General features: G+C 41.3%; 1 non-coding gene and 1 pseudogene across 1 annotated transcript; both read right to left on the bottom strand.

Moving 5' to 3' along the window:
- The window catches only part of LOC110134968 (formin-2-like), a 34,756-nt pseudogene extending 18,838 nt beyond the window's left edge, over positions 1 to 15,918 (bottom strand).
- Positions 4,569 to 4,640, bottom strand: TRNAC-ACA (transfer RNA cysteine (anticodon ACA)). Its single transcript has one exon. It is a non-coding gene; the product is annotated as a tRNA-Cys (tRNA).
- Positions 15,919 to 19,988: the final 4,070 nt, after the last annotated feature.

Here is a 19,988-nt window from a genome sequence, read left to right as displayed (position 1 = left end):
ATAGCTTTTCTTCCAAGGAGCAGGCATCTTTTAATTTCATGACTGCAGTCACCATCTGCATTTGTAGGAGGGGGAAAAATAACAGGTTATCTGTGGGAGACCAGTAGAAGGTTCTGCTTTTAGATGTTAGGGAAAAGGTTGGAGGTGTGGAATAAATGGCTGCTGTCTATGAAATGCCTCCTCAAGCCTCTCTGCTAGAACTTTCTATCCTTTGTTTTAAGAGAGATTTTACAGGCTGTTCATGGACCTATGTCCATCACAGGGAAAGAGCTCAGCTCTCCTGTTTAAACTGAAGCTCAGAGGTATACTGTCTCGTCTCTGTGACGGACTGTGATTCTGTAGCAGTGGTTCAAACTAGTGGTTCTCGAAGTGTGGTCCTCTGATCACATTGGAATCAACTGAAATGCTGGTTAAAAATGTAGATTCTTGGGTCTTGCCTTAGACCTACTGAATCAGAATGATGGGAGCCCTGCAATCTGCATTGTAACCAGCAGTCCAGGTGACACTGATGTCTAATAAAGTTTGAAAAGCAATACACAATGGAATATTACTCAGCCATTAAAAAGAATACATTTGAATCAGTTCTAATGAGATGGATGAAACTGGAGCCCATTATACAGAGTGAAGTAAGCCAGAAAGATAAACACCAATACAGTATACTAACACATATATATGGAATTTAGAAAGATGGTAACAATAACCCTATAAAAAGAGATATATAGAACAGACTTTTGGACTCTGTGGGAGAAGGCAAGGGTGGGATGATCTGAGAGAACAGCATCGAAACATGTATATTATCAATTTTGAAACAGATCGCCAGTCCGGGTTGTATGCATGAGACAAGTGCTTGGGGCGTTGCACTGGGATGATCCAGAGGGATGGGATGGGGAGGGAGGTGGGAGGGGGGTTCAGGATGGGGAACACATGTAAATCCATGGCTGATTCATGTCAACGTATGGCAAAAACCACTACAGTATTGTAAAGTAATCAGCCTGCAACTAATAAAAATAAAGGAAAAAAAATAACTAAAGCTTGGGAACAACAACAACAAAAAGGCAGTGTTCTACAGTGTTTGTCTCTCTGCCTCCACTTCTGCCTGTGGAAATCCTTGATCTACTTAAACCAGCTGATGCAACCCAGTCTGTTGCTATGGAGATGAGATATGTGTGGAGACACTGAGGTTGGGATGCAGGGGAGAGTTGGGGAGCACTAACATGCAGCAACTTGAGATGGGGTGGGGACCCAGGGTTTATACATAGAATTTGTGCACTTGAGGTTGAAAAAAGGCAGGAAGCCCAGGAAAGACAAACCCCCAAATCCCTCAGGCCAGACATCTATACTCAGACATGAATTCAAGCCCCACAGCAATCAGGTTTGGGGATGGAATATTGGGAGTCACAGCAGGCAGGGCTCTGGAGTGGAAAGTGAGACCAGTGCAGGCTCAGCTGACAAGTGCAGGTGGAGGGTGGGGAGCAGGCAGCTTGGCTCCCCCTTCCCTGCTGTCCTTGCCTGGGGGAACCCTGTCCCATCCTTGGTAGCACAGCGCCTTGCCTTGTGCCGCCCCGCTTTGACCATAACAACTGCCCTCCTGATGCTCTCCCAGCCCCGTTCTTTTGAGCAGCACAAGGGTGCACTTTGCTGGGATCATTTGTTGAGATCCTCAGAGGCCCCTGGGGGGAGAAAATACTGAGAAGCTGTTTCCATTCCTTGTGAGACTCGGGCTGTAAGAAGGTCTGTCCAGGGCAAAGTGAGGTCTGAGGAGCAGCCGTGACAAAGCTCCATAGACTGGGTGGCTTCAACATTTCTTCACTTACAGGTTTGGAGCCTGGAAGTCTGAGCTCAACGTTTAGCATGGTCAGGCTCTGACAAGGATTCTCTCATACACATCCACTCTGTCCTCATGTGGCCTTTCCTCCGAGCACTCAAGAGGGAGAGTTCTTCCTCTTTTTATGAGGCCATTAATCCTCTTGGATTAGAACTCCACATTTTATCCCTGTTCAACTATAATTACCTCCTAAAGGCCCTATGTCTAAATATGGTCACACTGGGGGCTAGGGCTTCAACATTGTGTTTGGCAGAGACACACTTCCAACTATAGCACTCAGCAACACCTGTGTATGTTTGTTTGAAAGGCTCCACCCTACTTATCAATCAAGATCTCCACCAGAGTAGACCTAGGGAATCTAAGCATTTCAGGTGGTTGTGATGAACACTGACGTTTAAGAATCACTTCCAGTATGATATGATATGTAGTATGTTACATGCAGCTCATATGATCTCAATGTTTTTGAAGCTGGCTTTATTTTCACCCTGTATTTTCACTTGTTGGGTAGCACAGTCTCCAGTTATAACTATTCTTGGCTGAAGTAAGGCTTTCTTTCATGTATCCTGAACCAGTAGTTCTCAAACTTTAGTCTGGATCTTGTGAAAATGCAGATTCTGATTCAGCAGGTCTGGGGTGGAGCATGGAATTCTACCTTTCTAACAGGCTCCCAGGTGATGCTGTGGCTGCTGCTGGTCCTTGGACCACAACTTTGAGTAGCATGATCCTAAACCATTTTGCAAGCTTTAGAGGTATGCCTGTAGTTCATGGATAGCAAATTTATGTGTCTTCAATGGCCAAGCTAGTAAGTAATTGTAAATATGTAGAAATAACAGAGGTAATATGAATATGTCACGATAGAGCCTATAGGCATTTGATTACATATTTTAAAATGCACTTTGCTCGCCAAGTGGGCTACAAACTGCTTCCATTGGGGGCAACTGATTTGCAATCCCTTTGCTGGCACAACTATTTTAATGTTTGTCAATAAGTATTTTCCCATCTAGCCACTTCATGGATGTTTAGATTTCAGCCACAATCCTTTTCACTCTTCCTCCCTGTATTCTTAATTGGCACTCCTTGATGCTGCTTTGTAAGCATTTTGAACAGTTCATTTTTAAAAGGTATGTCCTTTCTAAGCAACAGGGTTGTAACTCTTCAAGGGCAGGAACTAAGCCTTGTTTCTTTGGTCTGCCCTCAATAATGTTTAGTTCAATGTTCAGCTCACAGTGGGCACTCTGTCACTGATGGCTAATTGACTCACTGCCAGGACCGGGACAGTACTTCAGAAGAGAAGTGAGTTCAGTAGGATGGCTGAGATTTGGAGATAAGGACCACATCCTATGTGATCAGCATACAGTTACTCCTAGTTTGAAGAAGGCAAGCCAGGATTTTTTTTAAGAAGCATTGAATTTTTCCACTATTAGAACACAGACCAGGCTTGCTCAACTTCTATTGTTTTGAATTTAGCAGGATGTGTTGTGTTTGCAGCTTCTGGACTTACTTGATCTGCTATTTTTGGTGTTCTTCATTAAATGGATTGTTGGTATGTAAATACACAAGTTGCTATGCAGAATTGTCCTAATTTTCTTGTGAACTGTCTTTCTGCAGCTTGTGAAAAGGCATTTTATTACTTCCCACATTCAAGAATATTTTAAGTGCTTGCAGCTAAATTGTGCTAAACAAGTTGTCAAAACTTGGGAGTGTACCATAAAAGAAAATTGATACAGATAAAGTCAACCTACTTGCATGGGCTCCTGTTTATTTATATATATGGAAATACACCTGTATGTGGCACAGATATACACGCACTGCATTATGGCTAGAGAGTCAGCTGGAGTTAATAACCATATATGGGGAAGAACTATTAGCAAATCAATTAAGACCCTGTCTGTCATGCTATTGTAAAACAGTCATTTGTTAGCTTAAAGAGGAACTCTTTCCCTTACAGAACATTGTGATCTGTGGAGTATTAGCTGACCTCTGCTAGAAAGGAGACTTCTGTTCAAATAAGCAAAAGATTGTAGATGACTAGTTGACCAGAGACATGTAAACATGAACTGAATTGAGTACTTTGATTCCCTACTTGTTCATTTGTTCAACTATAGATCAAAAAGCTTCCTATGTGACAGACACAGTACTGGGTACAGGGTGCACAAGAGGTTACAGTAATGAATAAGACATCAGTTGTCCTTGCCTTCTTGAAACTTACATTAATCCAAGTTCTGTCATCAGTGTGTATCTGTGTGTATTAGATCTTTTGGACTGCTGTAACAAAAAATATCTTAGACTCAGCAGCTTAAATAGGAAACATTTCTCACAATATGAGGCTGGGAAGTCCAAATTCAAGGTGCTGGTAGATTCACTCTCTGATGAGTACTGTCTTCCTGAATCATAGATGGCTGTTCTTGCTATAACCTCACATGCAAAAGGGGAGAGGGAGCTCTCTGGGGTGATTTTTATAAGGGTGTTCACCCCTTATGACATTATCACCTCTCAAATGCCCCACCTACTAATACCACCAGCTTGGGAGTTAGGTTTCAACAGAAGAATTTTGGTGGGGGGAGCAAAAACATTCAGTCTCTAGCAATGTGTATTTGTCTATTATGAAAGTGAAAAGTGAAGTCGCTCAGTCATGTCTGACTCTTTGCAACCCCATGGACTGTAGCCTACCAGGCTCCTCTGTCCATGGGATTTTCCAGGCAAGAGTACTGGAGTGGGTTGCCATTTCCTTCTCCAGAGGATCTTCCCGACCCAGGGATTGAACCTGGGTCTCCTGCATTGTAGGCAGACACTTTACCATCTGAGCCACCAGGGAAGTTTGACTATTATAGTAATTATAAAAATGTTAGATATTTTCTTCTTATAATTAAAGAAAGACACAGTTGGAATATGCCTTGAAATGCCATTCAACTTATTCCTCCATCCTTCAGGTAGCTAGAAAAAGGTGTGTGTGTATTGCAGTTACACTGAGAGATGGACCCAACTCATGTCTCCTGGGCACTCATCATTTCTGTGTATATCCATCTGACATCTCTGAACTGAAAGCACTGAGTATTTGTCTACGTGCTTTTTCTGATGCTGCTGCCCATGTGACCTATGCTAGGGAGTGAACACATCTCTCCCAGCTAGTGAAGCAGCTCTCAATAGTTGGTGGATAAATACCACAACTCCTTCCCACTTTTCTGGGATAACTTTGAGGAGTATTCTTACTATCTTTCCGAGGTCCCTAGTGGGATTGAGCCCCAGTTACTCACAGTGATAACCTGCTCGGTATTCATTCTACATTGACTTTCTTTTCTCTCTGAAATGCTTCCCTACTTTCCTACAAGTGCTTGCTGTGCTTCCTGGGATCACCTCCCACCCCAGATATACCACTTGTATCATTTCTTATCTCAGGGGTCAGCTTCTTGGGGAACTCAACCTAAGTCATGTATCAACCCATGGCTCTCCAAGAATACATGATAGAATTGTATATTCATGGGCAGATTTATTTTGAAAATCACATATAACACAAAATACATAGTGTTCATAGACAAATATAATCACATTGTTTATTTTTGTTAAACCATTTAGCTGGACATGATTAGCTAATTAAATGTACTTGGGAAAGTCTTTGAGAAAAAGTAAAATTATTTTATGATTTGGATAATAGAACCCACTTTGGGATGGGCACTTTCATTGTTTTGCGTATTGGAATTTTTTGAAAGCCAGTAAGTACCCTCTACAATTTGAAGAAACTAGACCCAGGTTTGATCTCTGGGTCAGGAAGATTCCCTGGAGGAGGGCCTGGCAACCCACTCCAGTATTCTTGCCTGGAGAATCCTCCTGGACAGAGGAGCCTGGTTGCCAACAGTCCATGGGGTTGCAAGAGCCAGACACAACTCAGCACTAAACCATGACCACCACCTCTTTTAATATCTTCTCATCCCTCTCCCCCTATAACTCAGGTCTTCTTGGAATTTGGGATAGAGTGTTGGCCTGGGTGGTTACAACATAACCCAAAGCTCATCTCCCCTCCTTTGTTCATTTTCTGTTGTCTTTTGTTGCCATTTTCTCTCACCCACAGCATACAGCTTCTTTCCTCTATCTTGAATGGAATCTTACTCCTAGTTTTAATAGACACAATATCTAGAATTTCCCTTTGCAGCCCCATAAACTCACTGCATATATTTCTTTCTTTCCTTTATTGGTGGTGAGAAAGTCATCTGATTTTTATCAGACTTAAAGTATTCCAGTCTATGAATAATATAATGTGGGAAATGAAACCAGACAAGCAAAAAACTGTTGGGCTTCTGGGCAGGACTGAAGACTTATAACACAAAGTTTTTATATGTGTACATTTTATGTATGTTTCCTAGGACCTCTTTATCGCTCTCAATTTAACTTCCTGCTTCCCTCCAGTCTTCTGCAACTCTTAAGATTCATTTGTGAGCTTGAACATGGGTTTTCCCTGGGAAGGAAGCACAGGAGAAGCTCCCCAATGATAAAGGAGGTTTTGACTTTGGTTACTAAATCCTTGGGCAGCTCTCCATGTCGCCTGCCCCAGTGGTTTGTCTGACTACTTGAACTCTTGCTTTTTTGTGCAATGTCTTTGTTCAGGATATTTGCTTAGACTTCGGACTTTGGGCCTCTGTCTTGTCTTTATTTTCTATGTCCTATCTTTCGGCCTAACTTACTACCTATTATGAATTCTTGCACATCGTAGGTATTGAATCAATAATTTCTTAAATATTAGATACATTCTGTGACTCCTGCTTGCATGAGCTTTCTAAGGCTTATGTGGCATCTAAGACCTGTACCCTTGACTTGCTATTCCAAACTTTGCCCTGGACTCATGCTCCTGGTTGATTTCTCGGGGCTGGCAAGCTCTCCTGCTTGGATCTTTCCCTTCCACCCTCAGCCTTGCTTCAGTTTCCTGGAGTTCCACTTTGTTATTTTGCACCACGACTTGCTGGCTGGCGGTGATGCTGACAGTCTAACACAGATAATGTAACTAGAATGTTCACAATAAGGGAGCACATTAACAAATCCAAGATCTGCAATGCTGTTTATACTTTTATTTTGAAGGATAATTATGTCTGTGCTTAAGTAAGACCCTATGCATTGAGTGCAGATGTCAGAGCAAGAAAGTGTTGACTAAGACTGGGTTCCTGCTGTGAAATGCACAATGTGTGAAATTCTAGCATATGTGCAGAAATTTAAACCCATCATTTACTGACAGGCAATAATTACTTTAATGAAGTCAGGAGACTATTTCAAACAAGCAATTAGAGTTAACAATAAAACTGTAAACAGGACCCTAATTAATGAATTTTCAAACTGTACTTCCCTCCTCTGTGAATGCTAGGAGCTTAAAAAAATAAAAGCATAACTCACATTATTGAATGCTTATGTCACACTTGGCACCATGGCAAGCCCTTTACATGTAGTGTCTTATTTAATTCTCACAACTCTGTGAGGTAAATACTAGTACTGTTCCCATTTTGCAGATGAAACTGAGTCTCATCTGCAAAAGAAACTGCAGATGAAACATACTTTCCAAAGTCATGTGTTGTTGTTTAGTCACTTCAGTTGTGTCTGACTCTTTTGTGACCCCATGGACTATAGCCTGCCAGGCTCCTCTGTCCATGGGATTCTCTAGGCAAGAATACTGGAGTGGGTTGCCATTTCCTTCTCCAGGGGATCTTCCTGACCCAGGGATTGAACCCATGTCTCCTGCATTGGCAGGCAAATTCTTTACCACTGAGCCACCAAGGAAGCCCTTCCAAAATCATACCTGTTAGTAAATGGTGGACATGTGATTTAAGTGCTTAACTATGACACCTAGATTATGTAGTTATTAGCACACATGTAAAACCTACTTTCCAACTGGGTTTGTCAATATGTGCTAATAGGAAGCACGTGGCACATTCAGATTAAGATAATTTGAAGAGGGACTCTTTATAAATGGACTGTTGGCAGAGCTGCAGGTATAAAGGATCCACAAACAGTACCATGGTCATGTCAAAGGGAGCAGTTATTATCTCTAAGTTGAAGAGACACCAAGAGGGAGAAGTTATAGGCACCCAGAACAAGAGACTCATTCAGAGGAGGCTGATAGGAGGGGCCAGTCATCTTTGTCTAGAGGCACAATGAGACCAGGGCAGCCTTGTAGGGAGGAAGCCAGGGGAATAAATCACCTCACCACACCTTCCTACTTCCTTCCAGTCTCCTTTCTGAGCTCCCTATTAGCCACATTTAAGCCAGACAGTATAGTCTTATGATTTCCTGGCAAATGTGTCAGTACAGTACATCCAGATGTGGGATATATTTGCTTCTGAAATCCAGAGAGTCCTGCCAAGCATTGTGCCTCTTTCTTCAGAGAGGGAAGTATTAATATAAAGTATTGCTACTTGTCCCTTGCTTTAGAAAGGATACCCAGACATATCACCAATCACTAAACCTTCTAAAAACATCACCAGTGTGGCAAGTCCCTGAACTTTTGCAAAATTAATCTTCTACCCTCTGGCGTACATATATCTTAAGGAGGCATATAGGATTCTTGATTCTTCAGTCTTGTCAAGTCATTAGCCATATGTTATCATGTAATGGAGCAGCATGATGTTAAGGGGCCTCTGGACTCTATTATGATGGAGAGGAGGAGAATTGACACAACCCTGGGGTGTGATAGTGAAGATATACTATTGTTCCTACTATGTAAATTCCAACTGCTTATAATCTTCCTTACTGATCAAGATGGAAAAGAAAGCATTTTCCAGGTCAATAGCTGTCTATCAGGTGCCAAAGGATATTCTGATTTTGCCGAAACCGCAGTTGTGATTGGCAGTACCAGGTGGTGAATTCTGTGATATTTTCTATATCACAATTCTTTCTTCACCAAGACCCACTTGAGCTTTTACAACAACCAGACAGGCAAGTGGAGTGAGGATGTGGTAAATATCATCACCCTGGTGTCTTTCAAGTTTTTGATGGTGGCACTAGTCTTTCCAGTTTCCCCAGAGATGCAGTATGTCATTTAGTTTACCATCATTTGGGAAAGAGGCAGTTCCAAGGAGCCAACATTTGACTCACTCTACTATAATAGCCCTCAGTGTGCGGGTCAGGGAATAAGAGAGGAGAATCTTCTGTTTACCATCTATGCTGCTCCCAGGCCAGCTAACCTGCTAGACTCAGGCCAAGCAAGACTCCATCTACTTTCCAAAAGTCCCTATTCTGATGGTGAGCCACTGTGGCATTTTGGTTCCTGGGAGTCAGTGCAAGTTTATTAGAATCTATATCTAATAATCCCCAAAAGAATTGACTATTTCTCCTTTCATAGTGTATGGCTACAAGTACTTCTGGAGCAGGCTTTGATAATATTTACAGTTTACTCCTGTGGCCTCAAGGGCTTCACACCTTGAATTGACTTAAGTTTGGGAATTGTACAAGTGGCCATGAATTGTCATTTCAGTGAGTTTCTGTTTAGTAGACCAAGATTTTTTTTCCTGCCTCTGGATGGCAAGCAGCCCATTGGTACAATCTGTGTGTTCCATTTTGGAACCTCCACGATCAATTAACCATCACTGCAGATCCCTGCAGGTCGATACTCTGATTCCCACTTTGTCCCTGAGTTTTACTGTGTAAATTGTACCTACCATGTCACTGATTGATTGTTAAATGACACCTTCCTGCCATTAGCCCTTCAGGATCCCATATTCCCAGAGAACAGGACATACACTTCCACGATAGCATCCCCTACCATCATCCATGACCTGAAGAGGACAGCTATCACAGAATCTTAGAGGGTGGTGGTGTTCCCCATGTTTGTCATAATGCTCTGATGAAGGAAGTGTTGTTCAGCCTTTGTGAACTAATTGCTATGGCCATTTGATGTCCCAAGACATTGCCCTCATTATTCCATGCTGTGATAGGTAATAATTTGAATGATTATGATGCCACTCTATGCTGTAGATTACCTACTCCTATTTTTCCCCTCAGCAAGAAGATTTTTCCAATATTCTTCAATATGACCAAGTTAATCTCAGAATCTCACTGTGAAAATCTGTTTCAAGGGGGCCACTTAAAGAATAGTTACTGTATTGGTAAGATCCCAACTGCAAGAAAGTAGAAAATTAGCATCATTCATGGAAGATTTATTTATAACAGGACTATTTATAGAGGTGCAGGTGTGGAGAAGCTGCAGGGGACTGTGTAACAATTCAAGGATGGTGGCAGTGAAGACGTTACCGGTCCTAGACCCATGGAATGAATGAAGGGAGGGAGCAGTTACTAGATCTTGAAAAGGAATACTTGTGTAAAGTCTTGAGAGGAGCAATGACCTTTGGATAAGGGACACAGCCAGGTCAGAGCAACCTTGCAGGGAGGAAGCCAGAGAATTAACATCCTGATCTTGTTTTCTTCTCCTTTTGATCTCCAACTGGAGATCATATTGGACAAGTCCATCCAGAAGCCAGAGGGAAGGGAGCCAGTTGCTAAAGTCCATATAGGTCACCTTCTGAAGGCAGAGAACAGGATGAAGACTGGAGAGTAGATCAAGAGGGACAAAGGGAGGATCCCACAATTCCAAGTATGAATAGAATGTCCTCATCTCTCACTGTGCTCTGATTAGGTTCAGATAGCTTTTCACAGTTTTCAGCCAAGCAGGAAACATGAACTCCGTCTCCAGTAGGGCTTTATGCCTTTCTAGACGCTGATAACAGTTATTATTGAATGTCTCTTGAGCACTTGATAATGCAGTCACTATTTTCTTTATTCTGTTGAATTGAAGTCAAGTAACTTGGCACTTATTTACATTACTGTGTCTTCTCAGGGTCATCAGACATTATATGAATGTGTCCAAAGTTTTTCTCTAACTTCTCATTTTTATCTCCCACTCCTCAAGACATTTTCATTTCTGTCAGAAACACCCTGACTAGAATACTAGGGTCTGGAGAAGGAAATGGCAACCCACTCCAGTATTCTTTCCTGGGAAATCCCATGGACAGAGGAACCTGGTGGACTACAGTCCATAGAGTTGCAAAGAGTCAGACATGACTTAGCGACTAAACAACAACTACACACACACACACATGTATGTATAACTGAGGCACTTTGCTGTACAGCAGAAATTAATACAACATTGTAAGTCAACTATTATTTCAATTAAAAACACTTGTTCCTCCTCTTCTCACTAGAAAAAAAAGAACTGGGGTTATTTTTGTCATGTCTATCTTGTCACCTAATGTCATGTCAGTCACCAGTTACAGTTAATTTTTCTTCTGATTTCCTTTACAGCCCCAATTTCCTCTCTCCTATTGTAACCGTCCTAACATAGACCTTTTATCACTTCACACCTGAACTTAGGGCTAGCCTCCTAATGGTCCCATTAATCTTCCGAGGTGGTTACTTTGAAAATGAAACTCTACTCTCAAAAAATGCCAGTGAATCCTCAGTGTCTCCAGAAACAAGGCCGCACTTCTTAGCATGGCGTCTACAATTCACGTTCCACCTTACTTTTCAAACTTGTGTCTCAGTTGTTTTACCGGACAATTCTACTCTAGTGAAACCAGTCAGCTCCTCATGCCCTAAAACTGGTAAATGCTTTTCCCCTTCAATGTGTTACCTCAAGTTGTTCCTTCTTCTTGGGATGGTTTCTCTCTTCCACTTCAGTGGTCTAAGTCCCATTCTCAGCTTAGCTTCTGTTTTGGTTTGTTTTCTGAGAATTCCTGTTACTCAGTCCTTGGTGAGATCTTATACATTCTATTAACACTTGCTATCTATGACTAGATATAGTATAACTAGTATCTATTTCCTAGGGCTTTAAAAATTATAATCATGTAAGTTTGCTATAAAGTTTACATAACTTAATAAATATACATTTTAACACTAATACTTGGTATATAGTAAGCTCTCAATACATTTTAGCTATCAAAATTATTATGACTACAACTTATTTGGCAATTGCATAGTACTTTGTGGGCTTCCCAGGTGGTGCTAGTGGTAAAGAACCCATCTGCCAATGCAGGAGACATAAGAGATGTGGGTTCAATCCCTGGGTTGGGAAGATCCCCTGGAGGAGGGCATGGCAACCCACTCCAGTATTCTTGCCTGGAGAATCCCTTGGACAGAGGAGCCTGATGGGCTACAGTCCATAGGGTGGCACAGAGTTGGACAGGACTGAAGTGACTTAGCACCATGCACCCATAGTACTTTGTGGGGGCTTCCCAGGTGGCACTAATGGTAAAGAATCTGCCTGCCAATGCAAGAGATGCAGGTTTGATCCCTGGGTTGGGAAGATCCTCTGGAGAAGGGAATGGCTACCCACTCCAGTATTCTTGTCTGGAAAATTCCATGGATGGAGGATCCTGGCAGGCTACAGTCCATGGGGTCCCAAACAGTTGGACACAGCTGAGCGCACACACACATAGTACTTTGTATTGTTACTTTGCTTTGCATATATATGGAATATTTCCCTAATTAAATTAGATTACCATCTCTATGTGGGAAGAATATGTTTTTTTTTTAAATCAGTTGCTATCTTGCAACTTTTAGCAGAGAGTCTAGCTGAGAGAGGGCCTGAATAAATGCTTATTGTGTATATCAGTGATGGTGGTGGTGATGATGCCTGCTGCTCTGTTCTTGGTTGCTTTTGGAAAGTGGCTGCAATATATCAGTTTGCAAAATATTTTGTAGCATTGTAAAGCTGGTATGTACCTTGCAGATAATTTAGTTCCACAGCATCATCTTCTAGATGGTAACACTGGGGTTCAAGGGAGAGGGAAGGCCTTGCCCAAATCCAGAATTGCCAGTTAGTGACAGATACAGGAGCAGAACCTGGAATGTATTCCAGATCAGTGAATTAAAACGTTTATGGAGCACCTATGTGTCAATTACTGTGCTGGTTGTTGGGGACATATCTATTACCAGGACAGAGTCTGATCCTTCCATGCCATTTACTTTTTAATGGTGGGGTGAGACATAGACAAAAGTATAGGCAAACAAACAAAACTAAAGGGATAATTATTATGAGGGAAGTAGGGTGAATGAAGGACTAATAGGGTGAGTTAGGTAGGTATTTTAGGTCTTCTGAGGTGATAGTCAAGCTGAGTCCTGTGTGATGAGGAAACAACCAGCAGAAGATTTGTGCAGAGATAGTTTCAGGTATGATGCAGAGTAACTGCAAAGGCCCTATGGTAGGAATAAGCCTCATGTATTCCAGGAAGTGAAACTGTGGCCAGAGAAACCAAAACCTAGTGCACCGGTGAGAGTGGTAGGACTTGAGATCAGAAGGCTAGGCTGGGGTCTAGTCACATAGCCATCTCTTGGCTGTACTAAGAAGTTTGTATTTTAGTTTTATGACCCTGTTTACACTTTAAAATGATCATTTGGGCTGTTGTGTGGAATAATAATCTATACAGAGAAGGATGAGGGTGTGTCAGAAAAGTTTATAAAAGACTTGGAACTTGGTAAAATAAGTTACTGAGACTTTTTTCAGTACAGTGCTGGACTTGACTTTCTATTGTCTAGACTATTGTATAACCTTTTGAAACAGAGTATAACTTGTAGGTTGTTGCCTACTGCAGAGGCAAATGATTTAATTCCCACTGTAAAAAAAAAAATTCCAAAGTTTACAGTTATGGCTTTATCAGATAGTAATTAGTTTTACACCTAATCCATGAATAATATCCTGACATTACTAGAAATAATTAGCTTCTCAAATGGTCTTTGGATCAGATTTAAGATCTTACTGGTTCCTGCATTAATTAATGCACTGCTCAATCTTTGACACATGTTTGTTTGAATCACAGGTTTATCTTACTGAATATTAAACTTTAACAAGTGGAAGCAGGCAGAACAGTTAGGGGGCAATTGCAGTAATCTAGGTGAGCCTTGACGATGTCTTAGACTAGGGTGCTGGTGTGTGAACATAAGTGGAAGTGATTGGATTCCTTATATGTTGGAGGCAAAGGCAATAGGATTTCTGATTGATGGGACACAGGATCAAGAAAAGAGTAATCAAGAAAGATTCCTGGGGTTTTTGCCTAAGTAACTGCTAGTGCCATTAACTGAAGTGGGGAAGATTGGAGGTGGAAAAGATTGGCAGAGCATATGAGGTAGAAAACCAAAAGTCTAGCTTTAGATATGCCAGGTCAAAGATGTCAATTAGTCATCTAAGTGGAATGTGAAAAAGTCTGGGATTTATGAGTCTAGAAGTTATGAGAGAATTCTGGACCAGAGACAGACTTGTCATTAGAATTTAAGTGATGTCTAAAGCCTGGGACTTGGTGAAACTGGAGTTCTTAAGGTGATTTAGAAAAATGGATATTATTAGGCTCTATCACATATTCAGAACATTTAGGGCAGGATATGGAACTCTGCAGTTTCTATCACATGATCTGGGTGATGATTTTGACACTGAGAAAGAGATCTAGACAGAGTTTGGCAAACCTATGTTAAGGTCCAGATAGTAAATATTTTAGTTTCTGAACTATATATTCTATCCTAGCCCTGTCACTGTAGCAGGGAAGGAAGTGTAAATGGCATATAAATGCTTGACCACAGCTGTGTCCCAATAATTTTATTTATGAACCTGAAATTTAAATTGTGTATAATTTTCATGTCATAAAATATTTTCTTTTGTTTTGAATATTCATTTTTATTTTTGAAGAGTCCACATATAATACAGTGTTCCTCTGTATGATTTGTTCCACAAAGCATAACACCCTTCAGATCCACTCATGTTGCTGCCCAGGGCAATATTTTATCTTTTTTAGGGGTGAATAGTACTCCACTGTGTGTATACACACAAATCATGTATCTTCTTTATCCATTCATCTGTTGATGGACACTTAGGTTACTTCCATATCTTTGCTGTTAATAATGGTACTGTGAATATTGGGGTTTATGTATCTTTTTGAATTACTATTTTAATTTTCTTTCAGTATATACCCAAGATTGGAATTGCTAGATCATATGGTAATTTTATTTTTAGTTTTTTGTGGAACCTCCATATTGTATTCTACAGTGGCTGCATGAATTTACATTACCACTTACAGTGTACAAGACTTCTTTTGTTTCTAAATCTTCATCAACATTTGTTATTTGTGGTCTTTTTGATGATAGCCATTCTAACAGATGTGAGGTGATATCTCATTGTGGTTTTGATTTGCATTTCTCTGGTGATTAGTGATGTTTAGCATCTTTTCATATGCTTATTGGCTATCTGTATGCCTTCTTTGGAAAAATGTATATTCAGGTCTTGTGCCCATTTTTAATAGAATTGTTGTTTTGATATTGAGTTGTATGAGCTGTTCATATATTTTGGATATCTGTTATATCATTTGCAAATATTTTATCCTGTTCATAGGTTGTCTTTTCATTTTGTCAGTGGTTTCCCTTGCAAAAGCTTTAAAATTGAATTAGATCCTATTTATTTACTTTGCCTTAAGACACATCCAAAAACTATGGCTATAATTTATTTAAAGAGTGTTCTATGTATATTTTCTTCTAGCTGCTTTATGGTCTTTGGTCTTATACTTAGGTCTTTAATCCATTTTGAATTTATTTTTGTACATGATGTAGAAAATGTTCTAATTTCATTTTTTTTTTTACATGTAGCTGTTCAGTTTTCCCAGCACCACTTATTGAAGAGACTGTCTTTTCCCATTGTATATTCTTGAATGCTTTGTCATAGATGAATTGACCATAAATGTGTGGGTTTATTTCTGGGCTCTCACTTCTGTTGCATTGATCTGTGTGTCTATTTTTCTGCCTGTGCCTTACTGTTTCAGTTACTTTAGCTTTGTAGCATAGTCTGAAGTTAGAGAGTATAATTCCTCCAGCTCTGTTCTTCTTTCTCAAGATTGTTTTGACAGTTTGGGATCTTTTATGTCTCCATACAACTTTTAATATTACTCTAGTCCTGTGAAAAATGCTATTGGCATTTTAATAGGGGTTGTATTCAATCTGTAGATTGCCTTGGGTAATGTGGTCGTTTTAACAATCTTAATTCTTCCAAACCATGAACGCTGTGTATCTTTCCATATGTCTGTGTCATCTTTGATTTCTTTCATCAGTGTTATCATTTTGCAAGCACAGCTCTTACCTCCTTGCATGCTTGCATGCTAAGTCACTTAAGTCATGTCCAACTCTTTGGGAGGTTTACTCTTAGTTATTTTATTCTTGTTGATGCAATTCTAAGTGAGATTGCTTCCTTAATTTCTCTATCTGATAGTTTGTTGTTTAATATATAGAAATGCAAAAGATTTCTGTATATTGTGTATCATACAACTTTATGCTGAATTCACTGATGAGCTCTAGTCATTTTTTGCTGGTGTCTTTAGGATTTATGTATAGAATCCTACTGTCTACAGTTACCTCTTCCTTTCCTATTTGAATTTCTTTTATTCCTTTTTTGGGTCTGATTGCTATGGCTAGGACTTCCAGTTTTATGTTGAATGAAAGTGATGAGAATGGGCATCCTTGTTCTGATCTTAGAGGAAATGCATTCAGATTTTCCCTGTTAGGTATGATGTTAGATGTGAGCTCACCAGATATGGCCTTTATTTTGTTGAGATATGCTTCCTCTATACCCACTTGATTGACTGGTGCCACACCTCTGGTGTGTTGACTGGGTATTGACAAGGCAGGTTTCTGAGCTTCAGTGTTCCTTGGGCCAGGGTCCTTCTGCTAGTGGATCTGGGTCCAAGAGATCCAATGGGTGGTGCCCACCCATTGGTAGGTCAACATGCATCCTGGGGCTAGTGCCAGGTGGACGAAGCCTGGTCCTGTGATCTCTGGTTCCAGGGTCCAGGAGTCCCAGATCTGGTGTCAGACCACTGGTAGGTGGGGTTATGTCCTGACACAGCTGGATGTGGGGTCCAGGATGTCACGATACTTGTGTTGGCTGGTTGGTGAGTGGGGCCAGATCCTGGGCTTAGAACTGGTATTGGCCTGCTGGTGAAATGGTTGTGTCCTTCCATGGCTGACTGCAGGGTTATGGTGGTCATTGGGCTGGTGCCTGCCCACTGGTGGGTGGAGCTGGGTCCTGGGGTCTCTGGCTGTAGGGCCCAGAGGGTCCCAGGTGTAGTGCCTGTGCACTGGTGTGCGGGGCTGAGTCCTGGGCCCTCTGGTGGATTGGGCCATGTTGAGGGGTGGGGCTGTGTCCCTGCCCAGCTAGATGCTCAGCCTGAGACATCCCAGTACTGGTATCTACAGGTTGGTGGGGGTGGGCAGGGCTGGGTCCTGAGGCTATCAAGCCAGAGGGAGGATTTCAAAAGGGCATTTGCCAGCACCAGTGCTGTGTGTTAGGAGGACCTCCCCAAAATGGGCGCTGCCAGTATCTATGTCCCAGGGTGAGGCTTCAGTTACCTCCTTCCTCTCTGAGAGGCTAAGATCAGCAGGTGGGTCTGAACCAGGCTCATTTAACATTATTGCTTCTGCCCTGAGACTTAGAGTGTGTGATATTTTGTGTGTACCCTTTAGGTCCAGTTTGGTCGCTCAGTTGAGTCCAACTCTTTGCGAACACATGGACTGCAGCACACCAGGCCTCCCTGTCCATCACCAACTCCTGGAGTTTACTCAGTCTCATGTCCATTGAGTTGGTGATGCCATCCAACCAACTCGTCCCCTTCTCCTCCTGCCCTCAATCTTTCCCAGCATCAGGGTCTTCTCAAATGAGTCAGCTCTTTGCATCAGGTGGCCAAAGTATTGGAGTTTCAGCTTCAACATCAGTCCTTCCAATGAACACCCAGGACTGATCTCCTTTAGGATGGACTGGTTGGATCTCCTTGCAGTCCAAGGGACTCTCAAGAGTCTTCTCCAATACCACAGTTCAAAAGCATCAATTCTTCTGTGTTCAGCTTTCTTTATAGTCCAACTCTCACATCCACACATGACTACTGGAAAAACCATAGCCTTGACTAGACAGACTTTTGTTGGCAAAGTAATGTCTCTGCTTTTTAATTTTCTGTCTGCTGCTGCTGCCGCTAAGTCACTTCAGTCATGTCCAACTCTGTGTGACCCCATAGACGGCAGCCCACCAGGCTCCTCCGTCCACAGGACTCTCTAGGCAAGAATACTGGAGTGGGTTGCCATTTCCTTCTCCAAATATGCTGTCTAGGTTGGTCATAACTTTTAAGAGTAGAATCTATTTCCCATAGCTCCTGGGTCTCCTGAAAGTAGACATAGCCTTCAAAGCCAGATGTTCTGGGGCTCATCTTCCTGGTGCAGGACTGCTAGGCTGAGCTGGGGAGCCCGAGGAGGGCCTCAGACCCCTTCCTCCTTGGGGAGAACCTCTGCAATTGTTCTCATTCTCGCATTTGTGGTTTGCCCACTGAGGGTTGTGGGTCTTGACTGTACTGTACCTCCACCCCTCTTACCTGTCTCCTTGTGATTCCTTCTTTATATCTTTAGTTGTAGAAGATATTTTCTGGTAGATCTTTCTCATCAAAAGTTTTTTTGTAAATAGTTGTAATTTTGGTGTGCCTATGAAACTGGAAATGGCAACCCACTCCAGTATTCTTGCCTGGAGAATTCCATGGGCAGAGGAGCCTGATAGGCTACAGTTCATGGGGTCGCAAAGAATCGGACACAACTGAGTGACAGCACTATGACAGTAGATTGGCTCATGGTCTTTCTACTTTGCCATCTTGAAACAATCCTCTAAAATATTTTTCTTGTGATTGTTTTCCAACCATTTTAAATTATAAAAGCCATTCTTAGCTTATAGGCTATATAAAAATAAGCTGTGGGCCAGATTTGGCCCCTAGCTTATAGTTTTTGCTTATACATGGTTTGATCAGTGGTCTGTCAAGAGACGTATGGGAATATAATGTTAAATTTTTATTTCTATTTACTTAATATTTGTTAAGATTTTCTAGTTTTGTAATCTCATGTAATCATTATAATGACACTTATGTGACTCCTGGTGTTAATAATAATATTATTAGTATTTCCAGTTTTGGATTAGGTAACTGAGGTAAAGAGAGGTTGGAAAACGTGTTTAACATCATGAGCTTATGAATGACAGAGTCAAGATTTGATTACAGGCAGTTCAGTGTCAAATATCCACCCACTGAACATACTGAAAATATTTCCATATGGGGGATGGGATCACAGTGTGGAGAGCTCTGATCTATAACATAGAGACTGTGATAAGGTTCCCCAGAGAAAGAGAACCAATAGGATGTATATATAATAGAAAAAGATTTGTTGTAAGGGATTGGCTTGCATGATTGCAGAGGCTAAGGAGTCCAAATTCTGTAGCTAGGTGGACATCCAGGAGCCGATTGTATACATATAATTCAAGTCTGAAGGTCTGAGCACCAGGAGAGATGGTGATGTATTCCAGTCCAGAAGCTGGCAGGCCTGAGCCCCAAGAATGGTCAGTATTTTAGTTCAAGTCTGAAGGTAGGAATAGACCAATACTCTAGGTTAAGCAGTCAGATAGGAGTTCTCTCTTCTTAGTATACCTTCACCAGATTAGACATGGCCTACTCATATTAATGCATGCCATCTGCTTTACTCAGTCTCACATTAATTTCATCCAAATATATCCTCACAGACACACCCAGAATACTGTTTGACCAAATATCTGGGCACCCTGTGGTCCAGTCATGTTGATACATAAAATTACCCATCACTTGGCAGGATATCTCTTACTAGGTAAATCTGTTTTGTCCTCTGTGCTGTTATGAAATTATAGTCTTACATGGATGGTGACGTGTAAACTCTAACACTGAGGTGCTGGTGGACATCCAATATTTACAACTTTCTCGATCTGCTCATAGCATGCCCCAAGCCACTCTCTATGTCCTGGGCTACCTACTCTATACTGTTATGTGCTTTTAGTGCTTCAGTTTTTATGAACTTTCTTTTATATCAATCCACTTTTGTTACTAAAACAATCCTGGTCTTAAACAGAAATCTTGCTGATGAATACAAGCATTTTTGAAATGGTTTTTTGAAAAAAATTAGAGCAATGGACACTGAGACAAGCATTTGCGAAAGCTGGATTTCCTTATTGTCTTTGCTTAAAGGGAGGCATCTCTCAAGCTCTCTGCTTGCTCACCCTGGTCAGTGAGGATGTCTGTTCATTCAGTAAGCAATATTTCTAATTGTATTAATTTTCTTGGGTGCTGTTTGGTTGAAGCAGGGTGAGTTTGAAGGTTAAACTATTTCAGGG

The sequence above is a fragment of the Odocoileus virginianus genome, unplaced genomic scaffold, assembly GCF_023699985.2.
Source record: "Odocoileus virginianus isolate 20LAN1187 ecotype Illinois unplaced genomic scaffold, Ovbor_1.2 Unplaced_Scaffold_2, whole genome shotgun sequence".
NCBI classification, from domain to species: Eukaryota; Metazoa; Chordata; class Mammalia; order Artiodactyla; family Cervidae; genus Odocoileus; species Odocoileus virginianus.
The sequence above is the reverse complement of the archived record's forward strand: the minus strand, read 5'-3'. Positions and strand labels throughout refer to the sequence as shown.